This window comes from Bos indicus x Bos taurus, chromosome 2 (assembly GCF_003369695.1).
Source record: "Bos indicus x Bos taurus breed Angus x Brahman F1 hybrid chromosome 2, Bos_hybrid_MaternalHap_v2.0, whole genome shotgun sequence".
NCBI lineage: Eukaryota > Metazoa > Chordata > Mammalia > Artiodactyla > Bovidae > Bos > Bos indicus x Bos taurus.
This window is the reverse complement of record NC_040077.1, coordinates 30,037,920-30,061,691: the sequence shown is the minus strand read 5'-3', so window position 1 is coordinate 30,061,691 and position 23,772 is coordinate 30,037,920. Positions and strand designations below refer to the sequence as shown.

General features: G+C 37.1%; 1 protein-coding gene across 6 annotated transcripts in view; it reads right to left on the bottom strand.

The window, feature by feature from the left end:
* The window catches only part of LOC113903082 (sodium channel protein type 1 subunit alpha), a 183,001-nt gene that overhangs the window by 119,198 nt on the left and 40,031 nt on the right, over window positions 1-23,772 (bottom strand). The gene's annotated exons all lie outside the window — the stretch shown is intronic.

Genomic DNA, 23,772 nt, shown 5'->3' with positions numbered 1-23,772 from the left:
AACCAGTAAACCTGAACAGCCATAATAACAGGAAGGAAAATGCTCTTACACATTTGCATGAGTCATAAACCTATAAACTTTTGAAAGAGATAAAGCAATTATAGATTCCCTTCAGCCTTAGATGTGATACAATATATTCCTAGCAAAAATGAAAGGATATGAATTTGGCAGCATTCAGCTCTTCTTAAACAGAGTCTACACCATACAGTTTCCCCAGTCACCAAAGTCCACACCGTATATTGTCTACCACTCACTGGGCATAAGATAGATGTTTTCTGACAAAATGTAGCTAATATTGTTACATGTTTACCATTGTTATAAACTCCTTTCACGTTCTATGACACCCAGAAAAGTAAGATGGACTGAACAGCTTTTCAAATTTTTTGATGAATTGAGCAACTGTTCATTAAAATTCATATTTTAAAGTGAAATCCCCCAAATAGATTCTAAATTCCAAAATCTAATATTTTATGTTAGTATTGCTATTCATTTCTTGTAACCAAACAATCCAAGTTTAAAATTTCATTTTCCTAAGACTTGTGTATCAAAATAAATGTAACTGGCCAAAATTAAATCAGACTACAATTACATTAATTCCAATTACTAGCATGTTATTGTACCCACAATCTGCATGAAACAGATGTCAGAACATAATAATCTACTTTGCAATGGGTTTATATTTTTCGCCTCCTTTTGAACAATAACATTTATGGGAAACACAGCTAAACAGCTGTCTGACTGATGGGGAGAGCTATGCAATGCACAGCTTTGCAGCAATGCACGAATGCAGTACAGAGACACTGCAGAGAGGCTGGAAATAAAATCACTTCTTTCGGGAGCAGCACTGCTGGCTCTCCGCTGAGATGAAACAGAAATTTTCTTTTCTTTTTTTAAAATTCACATAACTAATCTAACATTAATTCCCTTAAACACTGACTACATGGAAAGAAAAAAATTTTGACACTTTTTAGAAACTAGCAACATAGCAGTTTTAAATATTTTTTTGTCTCTCTGGTAACTGAAGAGCCCTTACAAGACTTCTTAGATGCTACTGATTTGAATGAAGGAAAAAATGGATAAATGTACTGTATGCTTTATTTAGCTTGAGTTTCATTTTGAGGTTAGAAACAGGGTTATAGAGCATCAGGGACTTGACAGCCCTGATAGAGGACATGAACAGAGCTGTAGGGATGGGGTTGACAGGCCTCTTACATGTGCAAGCATTACTCAGCATTCTGGGCATCTTTTTAACCTGCCAAATTTTGCTGGCTATATAGACAAGTCAAGACTTCTCAGCTACTGCTCAATTATTTCCCCCTCACCAAAGAGGAAGGCAGAAAAGACAACTTCAGAATTAAGGAAAAAGGCAAACTGCAAATATCCAACAAGAACTAAATCAACTAAATCTCCTTTATCCTCTGTTTTCCCCCAACTCTCTTAGAAATATAAGCAAGATCATCCTATTCAACATTTGGGAGAACCAACACATGAGCCTCACTGTGTGCAGTAAATGTTTTCTTGAATGAATGAATACATGAATGAATTCAGAATCAGAGGCTGACCCAGGCCATCTGCTCAGTCCCAGGTCATTAGAAGGGCAAAGCCACTGTCCTCTCACATCTCACTCTAACATATATGTCATCACCAAACTAAGGGAACTCAAACATAGATAATAAAAATTTTCAGAGCTTCATTCATATAAAAATTCTCCTTTCTTCAAAATTTAAAAATGGAACATTAAAGCTTAATTAAGTGAATTCTTTTTTAATTTGTGGGGAACTAAAATAATAGGGCATATTGTTTATTTAATAGATACTGAACCTTGAGGATATAAATGATTTTATTCATAAAAATCACCTGGGGGAGATTTGGAAAACACAAGTCCAAAGCCACCCAAGTATTTTTGTTTCAGAGATCTGAAGTTGGGCCTGGAATCTGTTTTTAAACCACCTGCTCAGGTGATTAAGGCAGGGGGGTTATATTTAATCAATGGGCACGTGTTGATAAACACTGGTATAGACAAATGAACTAGGTAAGGCATACTTTATAAATATCAAAATCAAGTATTTGATACCTAAGGAATTAAATTAATTCATGCAAGTATCAGTTTACTGATTAGAGAGGAATCCATGATTCAATAATTTAAATAGTGGAACAGTCACTTCTGACCTGGAGGTTTATTCTGTCAACCATGAAAGCTTTGTAGTGAGATCACTGAACTCAAAGAGGATATCTTGGTTCAAATTTTGGCTCTAACCCTTACTAAACTATGACATTAAAAATAGTTTCTTGACTTCCCTCAGTTCAGTTTCATCATTTGTAAAATGTAATTAATTCTTATAATAACACTTGGGGGGCTTACTCAGCCCCATGTGTAACCAGGGCTAAAAGATAACCTAAGTGACCATGTTTGCACCACCTGACTTTCCCATCCCTTCCGGTGGCCACAGCCTGGTAGGTGAAATGAGGACACAGATCACAGTGGAACCAATCCACAAGCTTATCTGAGCCAATAGGGTTCTCTTTCTGGAGAAGGATTAGATTGGAGTGAGACTGAGTGAGTCAGAACATTATAAGCACCTGAACGCAGTGACCCGGGGTTGAGTCTGGGAAGCGCTCTCTGGCCCTGAGCAAGCAGAGGACAGCAGCCAAAGCATAAGACAGAGCAGCAGAGATAAGAAGCAAGCATGCAAAGAGTGAGCCAGAAGGAGCTGTTGTGATGTGGCTCCTGACTTCTCAGTTCAGTTTAGTCTCTTTATGCCTTAGCTGTGTTTTGGTCTGTGGGATTTCCAATAAATAACCCATTTGACCTGTACTACCTTGAATGTGTTTTTATGCCTTGGGAACAAGCATTCTCTGAAACCTCCCTTCCCCCCGTTAAAAATGTAAGGGCACTTTGTACATAACAGATTCTTAAAATTTTAACTGTCTGCCTTGTAAAGGAGAAAAAGAAAGTTCAATAAAGTTAGGTACCACAGATAATGGAGTGACTAGCTCCAGTCAGATAGTTTGTGGAAGTTTGAAATTGAAATCTGGGTCTACTGTTTTATAGCTCAATGCTCTTGTTATAAAACCAGAAACTCAGGCAGCAGGGCTGATATTTGGTTAGAAACATTTATTGTCACAATATGTTTTCTCACTGAGAAACTGAGTCATCCTAACTTTTCTTAAAAGTAAACTCAAGGAATCCCTCCAGGCCAAATCTTCCTCAAAAAATGGTCTAACATAATTTCAAGCACTTGAACAAGTGGTTACTTGGGATATCAGAACTCTGTGTTATAAAGAATAGAGAAAACTTGTGACTAGGAAAAAAAAAAGGCAGCATTGTTACTATACCCTCCACATTTTAAGAGAAAGATAAGAATGGCACATGGAGAATGATTGATTTTAAGGAGACTGTATCCTGATGGATCTGTTAGAAGGGGTTACCTGCAAATGGAGTCTCTATGCCACTTAATGAATCAAGTGTTGAAAGTGTCCTTTTAAATGACCAATTTAGACCTTGCAGAACATCTGCCAGAATAAGTTTTTGTGTAGGAGATACTAAGTTGTGCCCAGAATATTCAATTGAGCCAAATTTATTTTCCACATATAGTCAGTTTTATATGTTATTATATAATTTTTTGGCAGAAGTAAGAAACATTCAGAATGTTTTGCTCCTCAAAATTCAAAAAATCCTAGTATAAAAATATCTAGTGTTTTAGATATTACAAAGTAGGGCCAAATGCAGAAAGTAAGTTGCATATGATAAAAATACCAGCAATTTCTAATTAGTTGGCATAGACATACAGTTGACCCGTAACTGCAGCCTTGAGATTAGAAGATCGCCTCTTGGCAGGTAAGCTATGACAAACCTAGAGAGTGTGTTAAAAACCAAAGACATCACTTTGCTGACCAAGGTCCATACAATCAAGGTTAAGGTGTTTTCAGTAGTCATGTATGGATGTGAGAGCAGGACCATAAAGAAGGCAGAGTGCTGAAGAATTGATGCTTTTGAACTGTTGTGCTGGAGAAGACTCTTGGTGTCCCTTGGACTGCAAGGAGATCAAACCAATCAATCTTAAAGGAAATCAACCTCGAATACTCATTGGAAGAACTGATGCAGAAGCTGAAGGTCCAATGCTTTGGTTACCTTATGCGAACAGCCAACTCATTCGAAAAGACCCTGATGCTCTGAAAGATTGAAGGCAGGAGGAGAAGAGGGCAACAGAGAATAAAATGGTTGGATGGCATCACAAATTCAATGGACATGAAGTTGGGCAATCTCTGGGGGATGGTGAGGGACAGGGAAGCCTGGAATGCTGCAGTCCATGGAGTTGCAGAGTTGGACATGACTCAGTGACTGAACAACAAAAGACATACAGTTGCAGGCATTTGGTAGAATGGAATTAAACAACAACAAAAGATCACTAAATATCAAGCAATCAATTAATCAACCGAAGAAACTATTAAACTACAACCATGCTCAGTTACATGCTAGATGCCAGGGATAGCAGAGATTTCCAGTACGTCCCCTTCATTAACTTTCTTGTGTAGACAATGGGGTCCATTTATGTAACCCATGACCCTCCATGCTATCCCTTTAGCTAGTTAATGTTAGAAGCACAAAGTTCAGTTCAGAACCAAGTAGAAGTCATATCTTTTCTGGGTTTTGGAACATCAAATTCACCACTCCGTTTAGCTTGTTTGGTCTTTATTATTTGGATTTATACTGTATTTGATTTTTTAAGTCAGATCAAATCACTTTTGGAAGAAGAAAAGAAAAACATGAAGTTCTCTTGCTACCATTTATGCCCATTGCCAGTAATTTATATTTTTACAAAGATTAAAAAAGATACAATTACATACTCTCCTTGCAACAAACCTACATACATTTGAAAACAGTTATTTGAAAACCTCTCCCTTCAGTGCTCTCTTTTCCAATCTGAAAAATTTTCAATCTTTTAAGGCCCTATAATTGATACTATGTAATTATTTGCATTGTTCACCTGGTCCTTTCCAATTTCTTCCCAAATTCACTGAGCTCAGAGATTCTAAAGGAATAATAGTAATTAAAAATAGCATAAAGATAATTCCTGGGTTAGGAAGATCCCCTGGAGAAGGAAATGGCAACCCACTCCAGTATTCTTGCCCGGAAAATCCCATGGACAGAAGGGCCTGATGGGCTACAGTCCATGGGGTCTCAAAAAGTAGGACATGACTTAGCAACTAAATGGCAACAACAATAAAAGATGATTCCTAACTTTTGCATAATTTTCTTTACAAATTGTTTCAGTAATAGGGTATCTGTATTCATTTAGCCTGTATCTGCACAAATCAATTTGACATTTATAAAAAGGGTTGAAACAATAAAATCAATCTTTACATATAAAAACATCCTATGATCCTTTTCCTATTATTAATCAGAAACACTTACTGACTTCTTGTTAAACATAAGGGTCTTGATTCCACCAACTTGTGACTAGTTTTCCTAACATCTTATGATATTTATGCTTAATAGTTTGTTCTTGATTCAAAATCTAACCTTGGTTGAACTTTAGAGTCTGTCAGCTTCTAAAAGTTTCAAGTTTATGCTGTGTTCTATTCTTGAATCCCTCAGAGCTTTTAATATGATTTATTATACACCATTTATACTCTAATTCCCAATTTCAACATTGAGGTCAGTGAAAAGTTATTAAATAGTAATAATCTCTGGATTGATTTCAATGGTGTAATTAATAAATTTCTCCGTGAAATCATGAAATCATTGTTAACCATCCTGAATCACTTGAACACTTAACAATTAATTTTAAATTAAACTAAATTAATAAACCAATAATTTCAAGAAATCAGGCTCAGGGTTATTCTAGAGATTCTAAAATCTGTAATGCCCACTCTGGCTTTTAATTCATGCTGAATACATGCCATGTACACATTCATATCATAATCTCTTTCAATTATGTAATTATATACATGATAAAACTTAACAAAATATAAATTCTTTCATAGATGCCTTTTTTGAAAAAGTGTATTGTTACTCTCAACAGACACTGAAAGTTCACCTTCTTTCATTTGGTGGTCCCCTTCATAATTCTTACATGAAAGTTGGGAATTAATAATAAAAGATCATAAAAAAAGATCAAGTACGGATATATGAAAGCATCCCCAAAGCACAAATAAATGATATTTATTATATTTGTCTTAACACGACTTTTTATTTTGTCACAAAGGAAATTAAATTGGTCTGACACAATCTCTACTCACAGGCTTTAATTGTTTTTATCTGTGTTATTCTAGATGACTCTCAATTTCAATATATATGGTTTTTTTATGTGTTATTTTCTCATCTTTTAGGCTATCTCAAGATATTCAGTTAAGATAAAGGTCCTAAAATTCTTTAATCATTTTTCTCAAACATCTCAAATGTGCCCTTTCATGGAATTTGCAAAACACTGTGTGCATTCACCATTTCTGCTGGAAATCTAAAAATATTATACACTTTTTCTCTTTTTATTTACGAGTTTATAAATATATGGCAATTATACTTGGTTTTAATTTTTAAGTTCTTTCTTCCCCTTTTTACCTAGATATGTGTGTGTGTGTGTGCGTGTGCACACGTGTGCACACATGCACGCATGGCGCATGCACTTGGTTGCTCAGTCATGTTGGACTGTTTGAGACCCTTTGGACTGTAGCCCGCTGGACTTGTCTGTCCATGGGATTTTTCAAACAAGAATACTGGATTGGGTTGCCATTTCCTTCTCCAGGGATCTTCCCAACCCAGGGATCAAACCCACATTTCCTGGGTCTCTGGTCTCCTGCATTGCAGGAAGATTCTTTATCCGTTGAGCCATACAGGAAAGTCCTTCTTACCTTGATGAGAATGTCTAATTCTGTATATCTCCATCTCTATTTCATCTTCTAGTCCCTATTAATTTGATCTTTCCAAATGTCAGGTTTAAAAGATCTGCTTTAAATAGGAATCTATTTTGAAAAATTTATATTTGAGGTTATCTAGACTTCAATTTCGGAGAAGGCAATGGCAACCCACTCCAGTACTCTTGCCTGGAAAATCCCATGGACGGAGGAGCCTGGTGGGCTGCAGTCCATGGGGTCGTTAAGAGTCGGACATGACTGAGCGACTTCACTTTCACTTTTCACTTTCATGCATTGGAGAAGGAAATGGCAACCCACTCCAGTGTTCTTGCCTGGAGAATCCCAGGGAAGGGGAGCCTGGTGCGCGGCCGTCTATGGGGTCGAACAGAGTCGGACACGACTGAAGTGACTTAGCAGCAGCAGCAGCAGCAGACTTCAATTTGAAGCAAAAGATATGAAAAGATATTTGGAATATTCAAAAGCCTATATATTCAACTCGATTTTAGGTTAAGTTCTAGATGTTTGGAGAATTGGAAAACTTATATCCAGATACATGGAGTACACATATTTCTTGAGAATTGTTATATATGCATTTGATAAGAAAATAATCTAAACAATGCAGATTACACATAAATATTTCTAAAAATAACTCCATGTTATGCTGCTTATTTTCTTCTCAAATGAATATTTAAGGATTTTTAAGAAACATATATATATGTATATGTGTGGGTGTACACTGAGATTAATATTAGAGAATTGCATCTTTTGAGTTAGTAATATGAATGTGAGATTTGTAAATCTTTTACTAATTAAAGTTACTTGAAATAAAAACCTTATTTTATCTTTCTCTAGTTACAAGAGCCAACAACTAAATTGGCTAAATTGGCCAAAAACTAAATATTAAAATTATTTGCCAAACAAACATCTTTTCTACTTCTATATTTTAGAATACTGACATTTCAAAAGATTTATATTGGCACATTACATAAAATAGTAACAAAATTGTATTATATTAATATTCAAGATGAGAATGACTACATGCCTAAATAGCAATCTGGCTGGCCAATCTTTAATTTGACATATATGTTCAAAATGAAGAAAATATTGACTAAAATTTAGAACAATGATATAAATAAGAAATATTTGAGTTTTAAGAAGTACAACAAATGGTAAAATAATCTTACTGTATTTAACTAAATCAATGTTTTTGAAAAAAAAAAAACAACCTCATTTTAAGACTTAAGAGTTGTATTATACCTTTGTATAACTTTGCTAATTTAAAGACAAAATTTGACAATAGTTTAAGTCTCTCTCTTTCTATTTCTTTGGCCAAAATAATCAATTCCTACAAAATCTATTATATGGGTAACTCAATATGAAACCAAGTACTTGAACTGGGAATAGGATCAATGACACTTGATTCAATAAATGAATGCCTAATTTTTATTTGTGAATGGGATGCTAGACCACAGTCAATATTTACTAGTTAAAAAGTCACCTTCCATGATGCCATGTGAGGAAATATGTCACACATCTCTAATTCTTTTCTAGGGATATGTATGCTCAGTTGCTAAGTCATGTTCAAGTTTTTGCAACCCCAAAGGCTGAAACCTGCCAGGCTCTTCTGTCCATGGGATTCTCCAGGCAAGAATACTAGAGTGGGTTGCCATTTCCTCCTCCAGGGGATCTTTCCAACCCAGGGATCGAAGCTGGGTCTCCTGCATTGCAGGCAGATTCTTTACTGTCTGAGCCACCTGGGAAGCCCCTAGAGATAGTTTTAAAAATGCAATATCCCAAAATAACTGGTATAATCCTCTATATAATATTTTACTTGTTCTTTTCTAATATGTCAGCTCCAATTCTTTAAAAATTATATCAGAGTAATAACTATATAATATCATTAATTTACATTAATTACATATGATTTAATTATATAATTATATATTATATATATAATTTGTATAATTATATTACCAGGATTATAATCCTTTGAGAAATATACAAATACAAGAAATATAGAAAATTTTTCTCTAATTTCTTTGTAGAAATTAGGATTCTTTACCACTGAGCCAGCAGGGAAGCCCAGGATAGTGATGTGAAATTAACCCTTTATCACTCTAAACTGAGGAACTGGAAAAATCAATAATATTAACTGAGCAAAAGATTTTATAGCAATAGGTACCAATTGGGGATCCAATCAGGTGAAAGAAACCACATGTAAATTTAAACAGGAAGACTTTAACATGAAGGATTATTAAGTTATAATGGCTGAGTAAATAAAAAGATGTAAGAAAAGTCTAAAGCAAATTCTAGGGCTGAGGGAGAGCATAGAAAGGAAGACAGAGAAGTGCTGCCCTTCTTAAGGGGGTGTTTCAGAGCTCATCGGACAAGGGGTAGCTGAAGCCCTTTTTCTGTACAAGCAGCATAGTTTGTGGGGGTGTTCAGGCCAGTGCTGGGTGATAGTTGTCAGGCAAGCAGGAACAACACTTCAGAACCCAGTGACCCAAGTTTGGTATTAAAGATGGGCCCTCAGGAGGAGTGGGGCACTACTCTGTGAGTCAAGGAGCAAGAGGTCTCTGTGTTAGGAGTGCTGGGGCAAAGTGGTCACTGTGCCCTTATCTGAGTTCTGAAGTCACCATGGGCTGCCCCAACTAGGCTGTGGCAGAATATCACTACATGTCACCATACACACACATCCCCAATAGGCAGTGCACCAGGAGCAAGTGAAAACAAAATATAGCAGGGAGCGCAGCTCCTTCCATCAGCAATGTTCCTTTTAGTACCCTCTACTGACAAAGCTTCCCTGACAAAAGCCTTCAAGTGGCTCAGATAGTAAAGAACATGCCTGCAATGTGGGAGACCCGGGTTTGACCCCTGGGTTAGGAAGACGCCCTGGAGAAGGATAATGGCTACCCTCTTCCAGGATTCTCTGTCCTGAAGAATCCCATGGACAGAGGAGCCTAGCAGACTATAGTACATGGGGTTCCAAAGAGTCAGATACAGTCTTTTCACTGACAAAGAACTAATGCCTCTAACTAAAAAGCCCTATAGCTGTCTAGGTTCCAAATGGTGAACTTAGAGCTAAGAGAAAACAAATTGATAACTGGCATGTCATGTACAATGATTATTATTCGTAATTATTTTTTTCACAGGTGATACTTCTTGATAGCTACATATATCTCATTTATATTCATCAATCAGATACTTGATGCTTATTTTTTGTGATCACCTTAACCACTTTTATAGGCCAATGGAGAGCTAAATTTGCTGTCACATAGACTGTTAATCTTTTATCCACTGGTGCTTTTCCAAAATAAATAGCAAGTCATCTTTAAATTCCCATAAGCATTTACCTGCAATTCTCACATTTCTTGCCAACTTTTACCTCTTATTATATTTACTTGTGAATGTCTTATTTTCTATCTTAATACATAAACACCTTGAGAATAGCATCCATCTTTGCATTTTTCACTATAACATGCAAAGTGAATACTTGTGAAAGGCACACAATAGTTTCTGCATTAATAAATAAAATATTATACTTGGAATAACAATGCCATCTCCCAAGAGTGAGAGATACAACACAATAGTTAAAAATTCAAAACCTACAGCAAAACTAAAAACCTAAAACACAGAAAATTTTTTTTCAGAACATTTTATAGTATAAGGTCTTATAAAGTGACCATATAGTTTCCTTAATATTTAGACATCTGATATTTATAAAGTAGCAAAGGCTTTTATTTTGATTCATTCTTGAATAAGAAGAGAACATTACTTTGATAAAATTTTTATCAATTTAGCTTTTGATTAGCTTTTGATTTTGAATACGACACTGGCCAGTTGATTTTTGAAAAAGACACAAGGCAATTTGATGGGGAAATAATTTTTTTGAATATTTGGTGCTGGAAAAACTAGACTTCCACATGCAAAAGGAAAAAATTGGGACCATGTATAACACCATACAAAAATTAATTCAAGATGAATTATAGATATAAATGTTAGAGTTAAAACAATAAAACTGTTTGAGAAATACAAGTAATTCATCATGACCTTAGGTGAGGTAATGATTTCTTAGGTATAACACCAAAAGCACAAGTAATCAAAGAAAAAAATTGGTAAATTGTACTGCATAAAAAATGATTTGTAGTTCAAAAGGCACCATCAAGAAAATAAATACAAGCCAAAGAATAGGAGAAATCATTTGCAAATTACATAGCAGATAAGGAAGTATATGCAGAATATTTTTAAAAACCAATAATAAAAAGACAAAAGTCTTAATAAAAAGACAAGTCAATAATAAAAAGACAAAAACCCAGTGTAAAAATAAGCACAGAATTTGGACAAACATTTGCTCAAAGTAGATACACAAATCAATAAGCAAATCAAATGATGTTCAGCAATCATTATCCATGAGGGAAAGGCAAATCAAAATCACAATGAGATACCACATCACATCTACTAGAATGGGCATAATAAGAAAGATAAAAACAAGTGGTGTTGAGGATGTAGAAAAACTGGAGCCCTCGTATATTGCTGGCAGGAATATAAAATGGTACAGACATTTTGGAGAACATCTTGGTAGTGTCTCACAATGTTAAACATTGGTATATTTTATGACCTAGTAATTTTACCCCAAAGCAAGAAAGGGAAACGGAAACATACACGCATACAAAAACCTGTACGGGAATATTCAGAGCAGTCTTATCACAATAGCCAAGAAGTAGAAACTTCCCAAATGTCCATTAACTGGTGAATGAATAAACAAATATGGTATATGCATACAATGAAATATTACTGAGCAATTAAAAATAATAGTACTGATACATGCTGCAATATGGGTGAACCTCAGAGATATAATGTTAAGTGAAAGAAGCAAGACACAGAAAATAACATAATGCATTATTCAAATTCATATGAAATGTCTAGAAAATGCAAATGTATGGAGGCAGAAACTAAATGGTGTTTGCCTAGGACTGACAATGCAAGTGGGGAGTGAGCACAAATGCGCATTAGGTTTCTTTTTGGCCCAATGCAAGTGTTCTAAAATTAAGTTGTAGTAATGGTTGCACAACTCTACAAATATACTAAAAATACTGAATTATAAAAGAAACTCATGCCACAATGATAATCATGTAAACAGTGATAATTATTGACTTCCTTTCTTTTCTATTTATGAATCAGAATGCCTTGATCATTTCTTTATGCTTTACTCCTCTAAAGGAATTCAAGAAGAATTTTATAGAAATAATAACTGTAATATTTGAATTATTATTATATTTCTTTACATAATTTTCTTTTTTGCCTAAAGTCAAAAGTGATTATTCCTCATGGAATGTCTATTAATTTGGAATGGCACCCCACTCCAGTACTCTTGCCTGGAGAATCCAAGGGACGGGGGAGCCTGGTGGGCTGCTGTCCATGAGGTCGCACAGAGTTGGATATGACTGAATCGACTTAGCAGCAGCAGCAGCATGTTGGGCATTACAATAGAGAAAAATCTCTGTTCCAAATTTAAACTGAAATTTTGAATCCCATTATGACCAGTTAAGGCACAGTACTGTATTTGCATTGAAATAGTATACATAAATAAGAATATTGATTTTATTAAGATCAGTAATGCTGAGGTTTAGAGACGGTATGCAATATATTCAGAATCTCAAAGAAGCAATGAATTCTGTTTTTAAAATATTTTTTTATATAGCCAGCTTATATTTCTTAGAATTCAAGTACTTAAAAGACGGTATCTTGAAATCTAGTGTTATACATAGTAGGCTCTCAACCCATATTTGTAAAGTGAGTGAATAATAAGTGGATGAATGACTGAGAAAATTATTTCTTGCTGACCAACTTCCCGACTGCTCTACTCCAAGGCCCAGTAACTATGAATGCTAAAACATTTAGTATTTACAATGTCTAGACAGTGTTATTGGTCAATGTTTCCTGCATTTGTCTATCAGATTGAGCAATCAGTATATATGTTCATCATAAATATGATATGGACTCAATTTACTATAATTTTAAATAATTCTAGATAGTAATATATAACATTACATTTTATATGCCAAGCATTTCACTCTTTTTGTTAATTTTTTGATTTTGGTTAAGGAGTTTTTGGCTTCAAGATGGCTTGAACTTTGGCCACCTGATGTGAAGAGCTGATTCATTTAAAAAGATCCTGATGCTGGGAAAGATTGAATGCGGGAGGAGAAGGGGATGACAGAGGATGAGATGGTTGAGACATCACTGACTCAATGGACATGAGTTTGAGTAAACTCTGGGGGTTAGCGATGGATGGGGAAGCCTGGCATGCTGCTGTCCTTAGGGTCACAAAGAGTCGCACATGACTGAGTGACTGAAATGAACTGATGGCTTGAACTAAGAAAGTCCGTAGAAGAGGCGGTTTCAGGGTTGGCTCATTCAATAATTTCACTTAAGAAGCCAAGCTCTGTTCAAGCCTCTATTCTACCACCTTCAGCGATGGTTGAGTAAGGTGGTCTGCAGCAGTGAAAGGTGTTACATCCAGGGAGGCAACACCAGAGGAAAAATACCATCTTTTCTTGTGGCTTTTTCTTAGGAGAGAAGTGAGTTTTTCTAGAAGCCCCATGGTAGACATTTTATATTTCATTAGTTAGTATGGGATAACGAGTCTATTGCTAAATCAATCATTGATGATGGGAATGAGTTCACCCCTAGGCTAATTAGCCCACTCCTAGAACTGGGTGGAAAAGTGAGACAGACCAGTTTCTCATGACCCTTCAATGTCCTGAGGAGGGTGGTACCTCCACAGAATCAGAGTTATGCTAGGAAGAAAGAAGGTGACTGCTTGTCTGCTGTTTAGTTGCTAAGTCGTGTCTGACTCTTTATGACCTCATTATTGTAGCCCGCCAGGCTTCTTTGTCCGTGGGATTTCCCAGACAAGAATACTGGAGTGGGTTCCCATTTTCTTTTCCAGGGGTCTTCCCAACCCAGAAATTGAACTCAAGACTCCTGTTTTGGTAGGCGGGTTCTTGACCACTGAACTGCCAGAGAAGCCGTGTGTCTATTACCACTACCAAATTCAGGAGAAGAAAGAAAATTTTCTCAGGTCATTTTCACTGACCTTGAAAACAACAACCTCTTTCAAAGCTCTGATGTATAGATTATGCTCTGAGAATTAGATGTATACACTGAGATTTATTACTATCGGGTATAAATTACTAGACTTTATTGACATTCTAAGAATCAGTGAACTAAAATGGACTGGAATGGGTCAATTTAACTCAGATGACCATTATATCTACTACTGTGGGCAGGAATCCCTTAGAAGAAATGCAGTAGCCATCATGGTCAACAAGAGAGTCCAAAATGCAGTATTTGGATGCAATCTCAAAAATGACAGAATGATCTTTGTTCATTTCCAAGGCAAACCATTCAATCTCACAGCAATCCAAGTCTATGCCCCAACCATTAACACTGAAGAAGCTGAAGTTGAATGGTTCTATGAAGACCTACAAGACCTTTTAGAACTAACACCCCAAAATGATGTCATTTTCATTATAGGGGACTGGAATGCAGAAGTGGGAAGTCAAGAAACACCTGGAGTAACAGGCAAATTTGGCCTTGGAATACAGAATGAAGCAGGGCAAAGGCTAATAGAGTTTTGCCAAGAGAACACACTGGTCATAGCAAACACCCTCTTCCAACAACACAAGAGAAGACTCTACACGTGGACGTCACCAGATGGTCAACACCTAAATCAGATTGATTATATTCTTTGCAGCCAAAGATGGAGAAACTCTATGCAATCAGCAAAAACAAGACTGGGAGCTGACTGTGGCTCAGATCATGAACTCCTTATTGCCAAATTCAGACTTAAATTGAAGAAAGTAAGGAAAACCACTAGACCATTCAGGTATGACCTAAATCAAATCCCTTATGATTATACAGTAGAAATGAGAAATAGATTTAGGGACTAGATCTGATAGAGTGCCTGATGAACTATGGACAGAGGTTCGTGATATTGTACAGAAGACAGGGATCAAGACCATCCCCATGGAAAAGAAATGCAAAAAAGCAAAATGGCTGTCTGGGGAGGCCTTACAAATAGCTGTGAAAAGAAGAGAAGCAAAAAGCAAAGGAGAAAAGGAAAGATACAAGCATCTGAATGCAGAGTTCCAAAGAATGGCAAGCAGAGATAAGAAAGCCTTCCTCAGTGATCAATGCAAAGAAACAGAGGAAAACAACAGAATGGAAAAGACTAGAGATCTCTTCAAGAAAATTAGGGATACCAAGGGAACATTTCATGCAAAGATGGGCTCAATAAAGGACAGAAATGGTATGGACCTAAAGAAGCAGAAGATATTAAGAAGAGGTGGCAAGAATACCCAGAAGAACTGTACAAAAAAGATCTTCATGACCAAGATAATCATGATGGTGTAATCACTCACCTAGAGCCAGACATCCTGGAATGTGAAGTCAAGTGGGCCTTAGAGGACATCACTACGAACAAAGCTAGTGGAGGTGATGGAATTCCATTGGAGCTATTTCAAATCCTAAAAGATGATGCTGTGAAAGTGCTGCACTCAATATGCCAGCAAATTTAGAAAACTTAGCAGTGGTCACAGAATTAGGAAAGGTCAGTTTTCATTCCAATCCCAAAGAAAGGCAATGCCAAAGAATGCTCAAACTACCACACAACTGCATTCATCTCACATGCTAGTAAAGTAATGCTAAAATTCTCCAAGCCAGGCTTCAGCAGTATGTGAACAGTGAACTTCCAGAAGTTCAAGCTGGTTTTAGAAAAGCCAGAGGAACCAGAGATCAAATTGCCGACATCCACTGGATTATGGAAAAAGCAAGAGAGTTCCAGAAAAACATCTATTTCTGCTTTATTGACTATGCCAAAGCCTTTGACTGTGCGGATCACAATAAACTGTGGAAAATTCTGAAAGAGATGGGAATACCAGACCACCTGACCTGCCTCTTGAGAAACCTATATGCAGGTCAGGAAGCAACAGCTAGAACCGGACATGGAACAACAGACTGGTTCCAAATAGGAAAAGGAGTCCGTCAAGGCTGTATATTGTCACCCTGCTTATTTAACTTATATGCAGAATACATAATGAGAAACGCTGGGCTGGAAGAAGCACAAGGTGGAATCAAGATTGCCGGGAGAAATATCAATAACCTCAGATATGCAGATGACACTACCCTTATGGCAGAAAGTGAAGAGGAACTAAAAAGCCTCTTGATGAAAGTGAAAGAGGAGAGTGAATAAGTTGGCTTAAAGCTCAACATTCAGAAAATGAAGATCATGGCATCTGGTCCCATCACTTCATGGGAAATAGATGGGGAAACAGTGGAAAGAGTGTCAGACTATTTTTGGGGGCTCCAAAATCACTGCAAATGGTGACTGCAGCCATGAAATTAAAAGACACTTACTCCTTGGAAGGAATGTTATGACCAACCTAGATAGCATATTGAAAAGCAGAGACATTACTTTGCCAACAAAGGATTGTCTAGTCAAGGCTATGGTTTTTCCAGTGGTCATGTATGGATGTGAGAGTTGGACTGTGAAGAAGGCTGAGTGCCGAAGAATTGATACTTTTGAACTGTGGTGTTGGAGAAGACTCCTGAGAGTCCCTTGGACTGCAAGGAGATCCAACTAGTCCATTCTAAAGGAGATCATCCCTGGGTGTTTTTTGGAAGACTGATGCTAAAGCTGAAACACCAATACTTTGGCCACCTGATGGGAAGAGTTGACTCATTGGAAAAGACTGTGATGCTGGGAGGGATTGGGGTCAGGAGGAGAAGGGGACGCCAGAGGAGGAGATGGCTGGATGGCATCACTGACTCAATGGACGTGAGTTTGAGTGAACTCCAGGAGTTGGTGATGGACAGGGAGGCCCGGCGTGCTGCAATTCATGGGGTTGCAAAGAGTCGGACACGACTGAGCAACTGAACTGACGACAAAATGAAAACTTAAATTGTTTTTAACACTGTAATGTTACCCTAGTTTTGGGATCTGATGTGATTCTTTCACATCATGGAGGATATGAATGATCCTTTCTTAGATAATATTGTTAGGCAGGAAGTCAGCCATGAGCAACAAGAGTGGCCGCCTAATCCCACTAAGCTATTTACCAACCCTGCCCCACATAGCTCCCAACGCTACTCCAAAATAGTCAGGGGATCAGAAAAACCCTCCACTGGCTGACTGTAGGGACCTTCCCCTCTCTGGCACATGTGCACACCTCTCACTATCATGTACTTAGGTAAACTTTGGCAGCCATTGGGCTCATTAACTGTTCATAAATATTCCATGAGTAGACACATCTAATTATAATAGACTGAAATATGTGCAGGATGTGTACAGTAGAGCCTCTTATTATATAACCTCAGTCAATGGACCGCATGGATTATGCAAATAAGCTTGCCTTAAAAACTCTACACCTCAGCCCTCCAGGGTCATTGCTTCCCTTGACCTGGCCCACCTCTCTTTTGAGATGTTCCCTCTTCCTTTATCTTCAATAAATTTTCTTGCAACAGGTAAGACCTCAGATTCTTCTTTGCAATCTTACCAAGAACCAAGGCTAACAGGAGGAGGGGTCTCAACCAGACTCTCTACTAACAATATCAAACCTATAACTACATATAGTTGAAGGGCTTCCCACATGGTGCTAGTGGTAAAGAATCTGCCTGCCAGTGAAAGAGAAATAAGAGATATAGTACATTGGCAGGAAGATAATAATCATAAAAGCATAAACCTCCAAAGGGAGCTGCAGGAATACTAAAATATATTCAGGTACCTCCAAATAAAATAGTATTAAATTGGTGGATTTGAAAGTGGATTGATTAGATTAAGGTACTATGTAGGCTTCCTCAATGGCTCAGTGGTAAAGAATCTGCCTGCAATGTTGGAGACACAGGAGTTGAAGGTTGGATCCCTGACTCGGGAAGCTCCCCTGGAGAAGGAAAAGGCAACCCACTCCAGTATTCCTGCCTGGAAAATCCCATGGACAGAGGAGCCTTGTGGGCTATAGTCCATGGGATCACAAAGAGTCGGACACAACTGAAGCAACTTAGCATGCACACATAATTGAAGGATAAATGAGAACTGTAAAATGATTACCATTTCCTTACTTCCCTTTCAAGTCTCATATCATTCAATACACTTGTTAAAGACATATTTTAATGGGAACTTTAAATCTCTTTAAAACTGTACCTGAATATCTAAGAAGAGTGTTATATGCTACTGGAAAGTGGTTAAAAAAAAAAAAAAAAAAGCAAACAGTGCAATAGTTTTGTGTAGTTGTTCCATGTTAATATTTGTGTTATTTTGTCTCTATTTCTGAAAGTAAGGGAAAATGTGAGAAAATGAACACAAACGGATATATTCTGAACAAATTGTGAGAGGAGGAGTGAATAAGAATAGTAAACCAACCTATTTCCAGCTCTACCCTCAGCGGGGACCCGGAACAACTGAAGGTGAAAGCTAAGGAGCCTACTGCATGAATCCACGCACTAAAATTGTTTGCGCCACATGTAAGTGCTGGTTGACTGAACTTTCATTCTGTGTGCACTACACAGGCAATGTGGGAATTCTGTTTATACAACAAATGATCTGATGATTATTAACAGTACTCTAAAATGCTTTATATTTTTAATGTGCTAGTTAAGTTTACCTCAAAAGTAATTATCCAATTAGAAAGAAACAACATTTCCATAACTGTTGGAATAATTAAATAAAAGTAAAACTCTGTGATGGAATACTATGGAGCCATTAAAATGATCTTTTTAAAAAATTTCTGACAGCATGAAAAAAATGTTTAAGATATAACACCTGATAGATAAAAAATTGCAAACACCATAGGAATCCTAAGAAACAACAAAAATTTCCCCCAAAACAACAAAAATAAAAATTATTTAGAGGAAAATATTACAGTGTCAAAAGCAATATATTATTATTCTTGTGGGCAAAAAAAAATCACACAGAAGATTATAAATTATGAATATTATAATCTTTATACTTTTAAAATATTCTAAGTTTTGTATTGGAGAAGGCAATGGCACCCACTCCAGTACTCTTGCCTGGAAAATCCCATGGATGGAGGAGCCTGGTAGGCTGTAGTCCATGGGGTTGCTGAGAGTCGGACACGACTGAGCGACTTCCCTTTCACTTTTCACTTTCATGCATTGGAGAAGGAAATGGCAACCCACTCCAGTGTTCTTGCCTGGAGAATCCCAGGGACGTGGGAGCCTGGTGGGCTGCCGTCTATAGGGTCTCACAGAGTCGGACACGACTGAAGCAACTTAGCAGCAGCAGCAGTTTTCTATAATAACTTTACTAATTTTTATAACTAAAAGAGGATAATCCTTGGATAATTTTTTTAAATTTGACTCAAGCAAAAAACAAAATACAACTTCAACAGATTAAATGGGAAGTAATGAAATTTCTCTGAATTAAATCAAGTCATTTTTAACTACAGTTAACAATAAGAAAAAAAAATTCAGAGTTACTTTGAAAAACAGCGTTTAATCATAGCATGTATGGACTCTGTGATAGGAGTTTGGAATTTGCACAAAAATATTAAGATTATTATGTGCTTAAGTATAGTTTTACCAATAAATATATTTATGAAAACATTATTTAAAGTATAGAATTGTCAGGTAATAAAGGTTTCCCTGAAATGTTTCTGTTTTGTCTCATTTTCCAGGCACCTGTGTCCATGGGATTTCCTGGCAAGAATACTGTAATGGGTTGCCATTTCCTACTCCAGGGGATCTTCTTGACCCAGGAATTGAACCTGCTTCCCCTGTGTCTCCTGCATTGCAGGCAGGTTCTTTACGGCTGAGGTAGGGTGGGGGTGTGTGTGTGTGTGTGTGTGTGCGCTCAGTTTCTCAGTTGTGTCCACCCTTTGTGACCCCATGGACTATAGTCTACCAGGCTTCTCTTCTCCATGGAATTCTTTAGGCAAGAATACTGGAGTGGGTTGCCATTTTCCTCCTCCAGGGGATCTTCCCCACCCAGGAGTTGAACCTGTGTCTCTTGTGTCTCCTGCATTGGGAGGCAGATTGGGATCTTTTACCACTAACACCAGCTGGGAAACCCCTACTGAGTAGTTAGGTGCCCCCATATGAACTAGGTAGTGGTGATCCTGTTACATCAGAGGATAGGCCTAAATGTGCTACAGAGAAGGTACAGCACATGAAAAGGAAGCCAAGAAATAAGCACAATAAAGTTCAGTTGGTGCTAGGATGGAAGTCTGTTCCAGGCACAGCCATAGCACAGAAAGGAAATGAGTCATTCTTGAGGGAAGAAGAGATCGTGGCTTTTCAGGCAGAGAACGCAGCAGCAGCAAAGGCCAGGAGACAAAAACAGTTCAGATATGCACAGAAATGCAGTATATCTGGGGGGCACATGGTAGAGTAGACAGACCACAGAGAAGAGACAAACCTCAACAGCTCACAGGAGCCAGTCATCCTGAATAAACTGAGCTTTTATCCCTGGATGTCACTAATACTTTTAAACAGTGGAGACTTGATGTGCCTGTTAGAAAGGTTACTAGTGTGGAGGGGAGGGAGGTTTAAGGAGGAAAGATGTGTATATGAAAAAAAGACCAATAGAAAAATTTTACATTGTTTTAGTTGAGAGATGTTGAAAATCCAAAAAGAGTATCAGAATATTTTTCTTTTATAATCTCTGGTTTGCTTTGCAACACTTCTTCCATTTATTAGAACTTACTGAGTTAAACTGATGATATGTGCAGCTCATATCACAGTAATGGAAAACACACTAGTATAATGTGATAAATACTTTCCTTATTCAGCATAACTTCCGGGACTCAGTTACCTGCATTAGAGTAGTTTCAACTAAAACATGTCCATAGTGTAAAAGACATAAATGTATTTACCATAGAAAAAGAATGATCAAATTCATCCTTGTCATATAAACTTTTGATCTCAGGACGTCTTTATTGCTAATATTATTGAGGACCTCCAAAAGCTTTTGTTTATATACTTCAGTCACTTCGTTGTGTCCAACTCTTTGTGACCCCACAAACCTCAGCATGCCAGGCATCCCCATCCATCATTAACTCCCGGAGTCTACCCAAACCCATGTCCAATGAGTCAGTGATGCCATCCAACCATCTCATCCTCTGTCGTCCCTTTCTCTTCTCATCCTCAATCTTTCCCAGCATCAGGGTCTTTTCAAATGAGTCAGTTCTTCCCATCAGGTGGCCAAAGTAAGGGTTTCACCTTCAACATCAGTCCCTCCAATGAACACCCAGGACTGATCTCCTATAGAATGGACTGGTTGGATCTCCTTGCAGTCCAAGGGACTCTCAAGAGTCTTCTCCAACACCACACTTCAAAAGCATCAATTCTTAGGCGCTCAGCTTTCTTCACAGTCCAACTCTCACATCCATACATGACCACTTGGAAAACCATAGCCTTGACTAGACGGACCTTTGTTGGCAACGTAATGTCTGTGCTTTTTAATATGCTGTCTAGGTTGGTCATAACTTTATACTAACATTTTACTTTATTGGAAATTAAAAGAGAAATCATTAAAAAGTTAATTTATAAATATCAGTAAGAAACAATAATATGTTAAAATAATAATTTAGGTGAAAAATAATCATAGCTCTAAAAGAAAATCTACTGAGTTTTTTCAATTTACTTTTAAAAGTTATTTTAATTATTTTATTGTCTTATTTTATAAATTTTCAAATCTCTTTAATTTTGGCTTAATGTCTAGATTCTTAAATCTGCTGCTGCATTCAATCTATTATACTTTACATTTTGGATGATGAAAATCTGGCCTCACATGTATATGGAATTTAAATTTTTCAACAGCCTTTTCAATATACATTCAATATATTGAATATATATTAAAAGCAGAGACACTACTTTGCCAACAAAGGTCCATCTAGTCAAAGCTATGGTCTTCCAGTAGTCATGTGTGGATGTGAGAGCAGGACCATAGAGAAGGCTGAGCACCGAAGAATTTATAATTTTGAATTGTGCTGCTAAAGAAGACTCTTGAGAATCCCTTGTATAGCAAGATCAAATTAGTCAATCCTAAAGCAAATCAACTCTGAATATTCATTGGAAGGACTGATGTTAAAGCTCAAGCTCCAATACTTTGGCCACTTGATGTGAAGAACTGACTCCTTGGAAAAAACCCTGATGCTGGGAAAGATAGAAGGCAGGAGGAGAAGGGGATGACAGAGGATGAGATGGTTGGATGGATCACTGATTCAATGGACATGAGTTTGAGCAAGCTCTGGGAGATGGTACAGGAAGGGAAGCCTGGTGTGCTGCAGTCCATGGGGTAGCAAAGAGTTGGACACAACTGAGCAACTTAACATCAACAATATATATTTCAATACATATTCAATAATAGAGTCTTAGAAATAGTCTTTGAAAGTTTAGCAAAACTAGACAAATAGAATCTGAAAATGTATCAATGAACTTGTATTGTGCTACATTTAAATCTGTTGGTTTATCTTGCACTTTGAATGGATCTACTATCTGTGTCTGATTTTGTATCATTATCCACTGCTCATTTGTAAAATACTGCTTGACTGAGTTATGCAGATCTTTGAAATGTGAATACCATGATTCATCACATCAGAAAATTCTTTGTTTTGAAGCTATTGAACTTATGGTGGAGATACAAGTTTTCCAAAATTCTAATTTTTCTCTCAAATGTTCAAATGTTGTCCTTGGTAACAAATATAGTAAATTATTTTTTCTTGAAATGACAGGCTCATTTCACTCAATTTCAAAAAGTCATCTGCCAGATAGCCAAGTCTAAATAACTACAATTTGTCAGTCATTCTTTCAAGTAAAAATGGTGTTCCATAGAAAATCAGCTAATTCAGCTTGCAACTCCAAGTAATTGCACAAGTGTTTTATTTATTATTTTTTTGAGTCAACCATCATCACACTTTTGTTTGTGGAAACTATTTTGTATGCATACTTCCCATTTCAGCACAAATAACATTAAAAAAAACAGGTGCACTTATTTATGTATCTAGGTGAAATAGAATTAATACTTTTTCCTGCTTCATCAAAGATATTTTTGCAGTAAATCTGGTTTTTAATTTTACTTATTTACTTACTTGTTTTTACTGGGGGTGAATGGTAGTGAAGACTACAGTGACCACAAGTACAGTTTGGTGCCACTGTTTTGATAATTGTTAAGGCTAACAGTTTTAATTGCTTTTGACCCTAAGTGCAATAATCAATACAGTGAAAAAGGCAAAAAATGTTCTTTTTATTATTCTGAAATACTTTTGCCCTGAGGGACTCCCTAAAAGGTTTCAAGAGAACTCAAGGAGGTCTGTGGGCTACATTTTGAAAATAACCACAGTCATGTTAACAATTTGATAAGGCTTACATGGGGGCTTATTGTTAAAATGGCTCATTATGTTGACCTCGCAAACAAAGGATAAAGTCACAGTGACCCTTGAGACAGCCGAATTGCTCAAATGACATTCTGTTTTCCCGCTGGCACCTACCTTCTCAAGGCTACGAGACCACTGGATGCCAGACCTCTGGCTATGTGACCGCAGGACTCAGCTACAGGCTAAAAATTAACCATCCCTTCAGAGAATTTTTCATTGGCGGTGTATAAGAAAGACCTCATCAGAAAGAGGATGCTGGTTCTCCTTAAGGGCTAGTCACCTCGTTTCCCTCTAATAAATTTCCTTTTCTTTGCCTGACTGCCCAGCTTGTTCTCTTTTTCTCTGCACTCGCTCTACACAATATTTCCATTTTTTAGATTACATTCTATATGCATCAAAGGGGCTTCCCAGGTGGCACCAGTAATAAGAATCTCCCTTCTGATGCAGGAGATGTAAGAGATGTGGGTTTAGTCCCTGGGCTGGGACGATCCCCTGGAGGAGGGCATGGCAACCCACTCCAGTG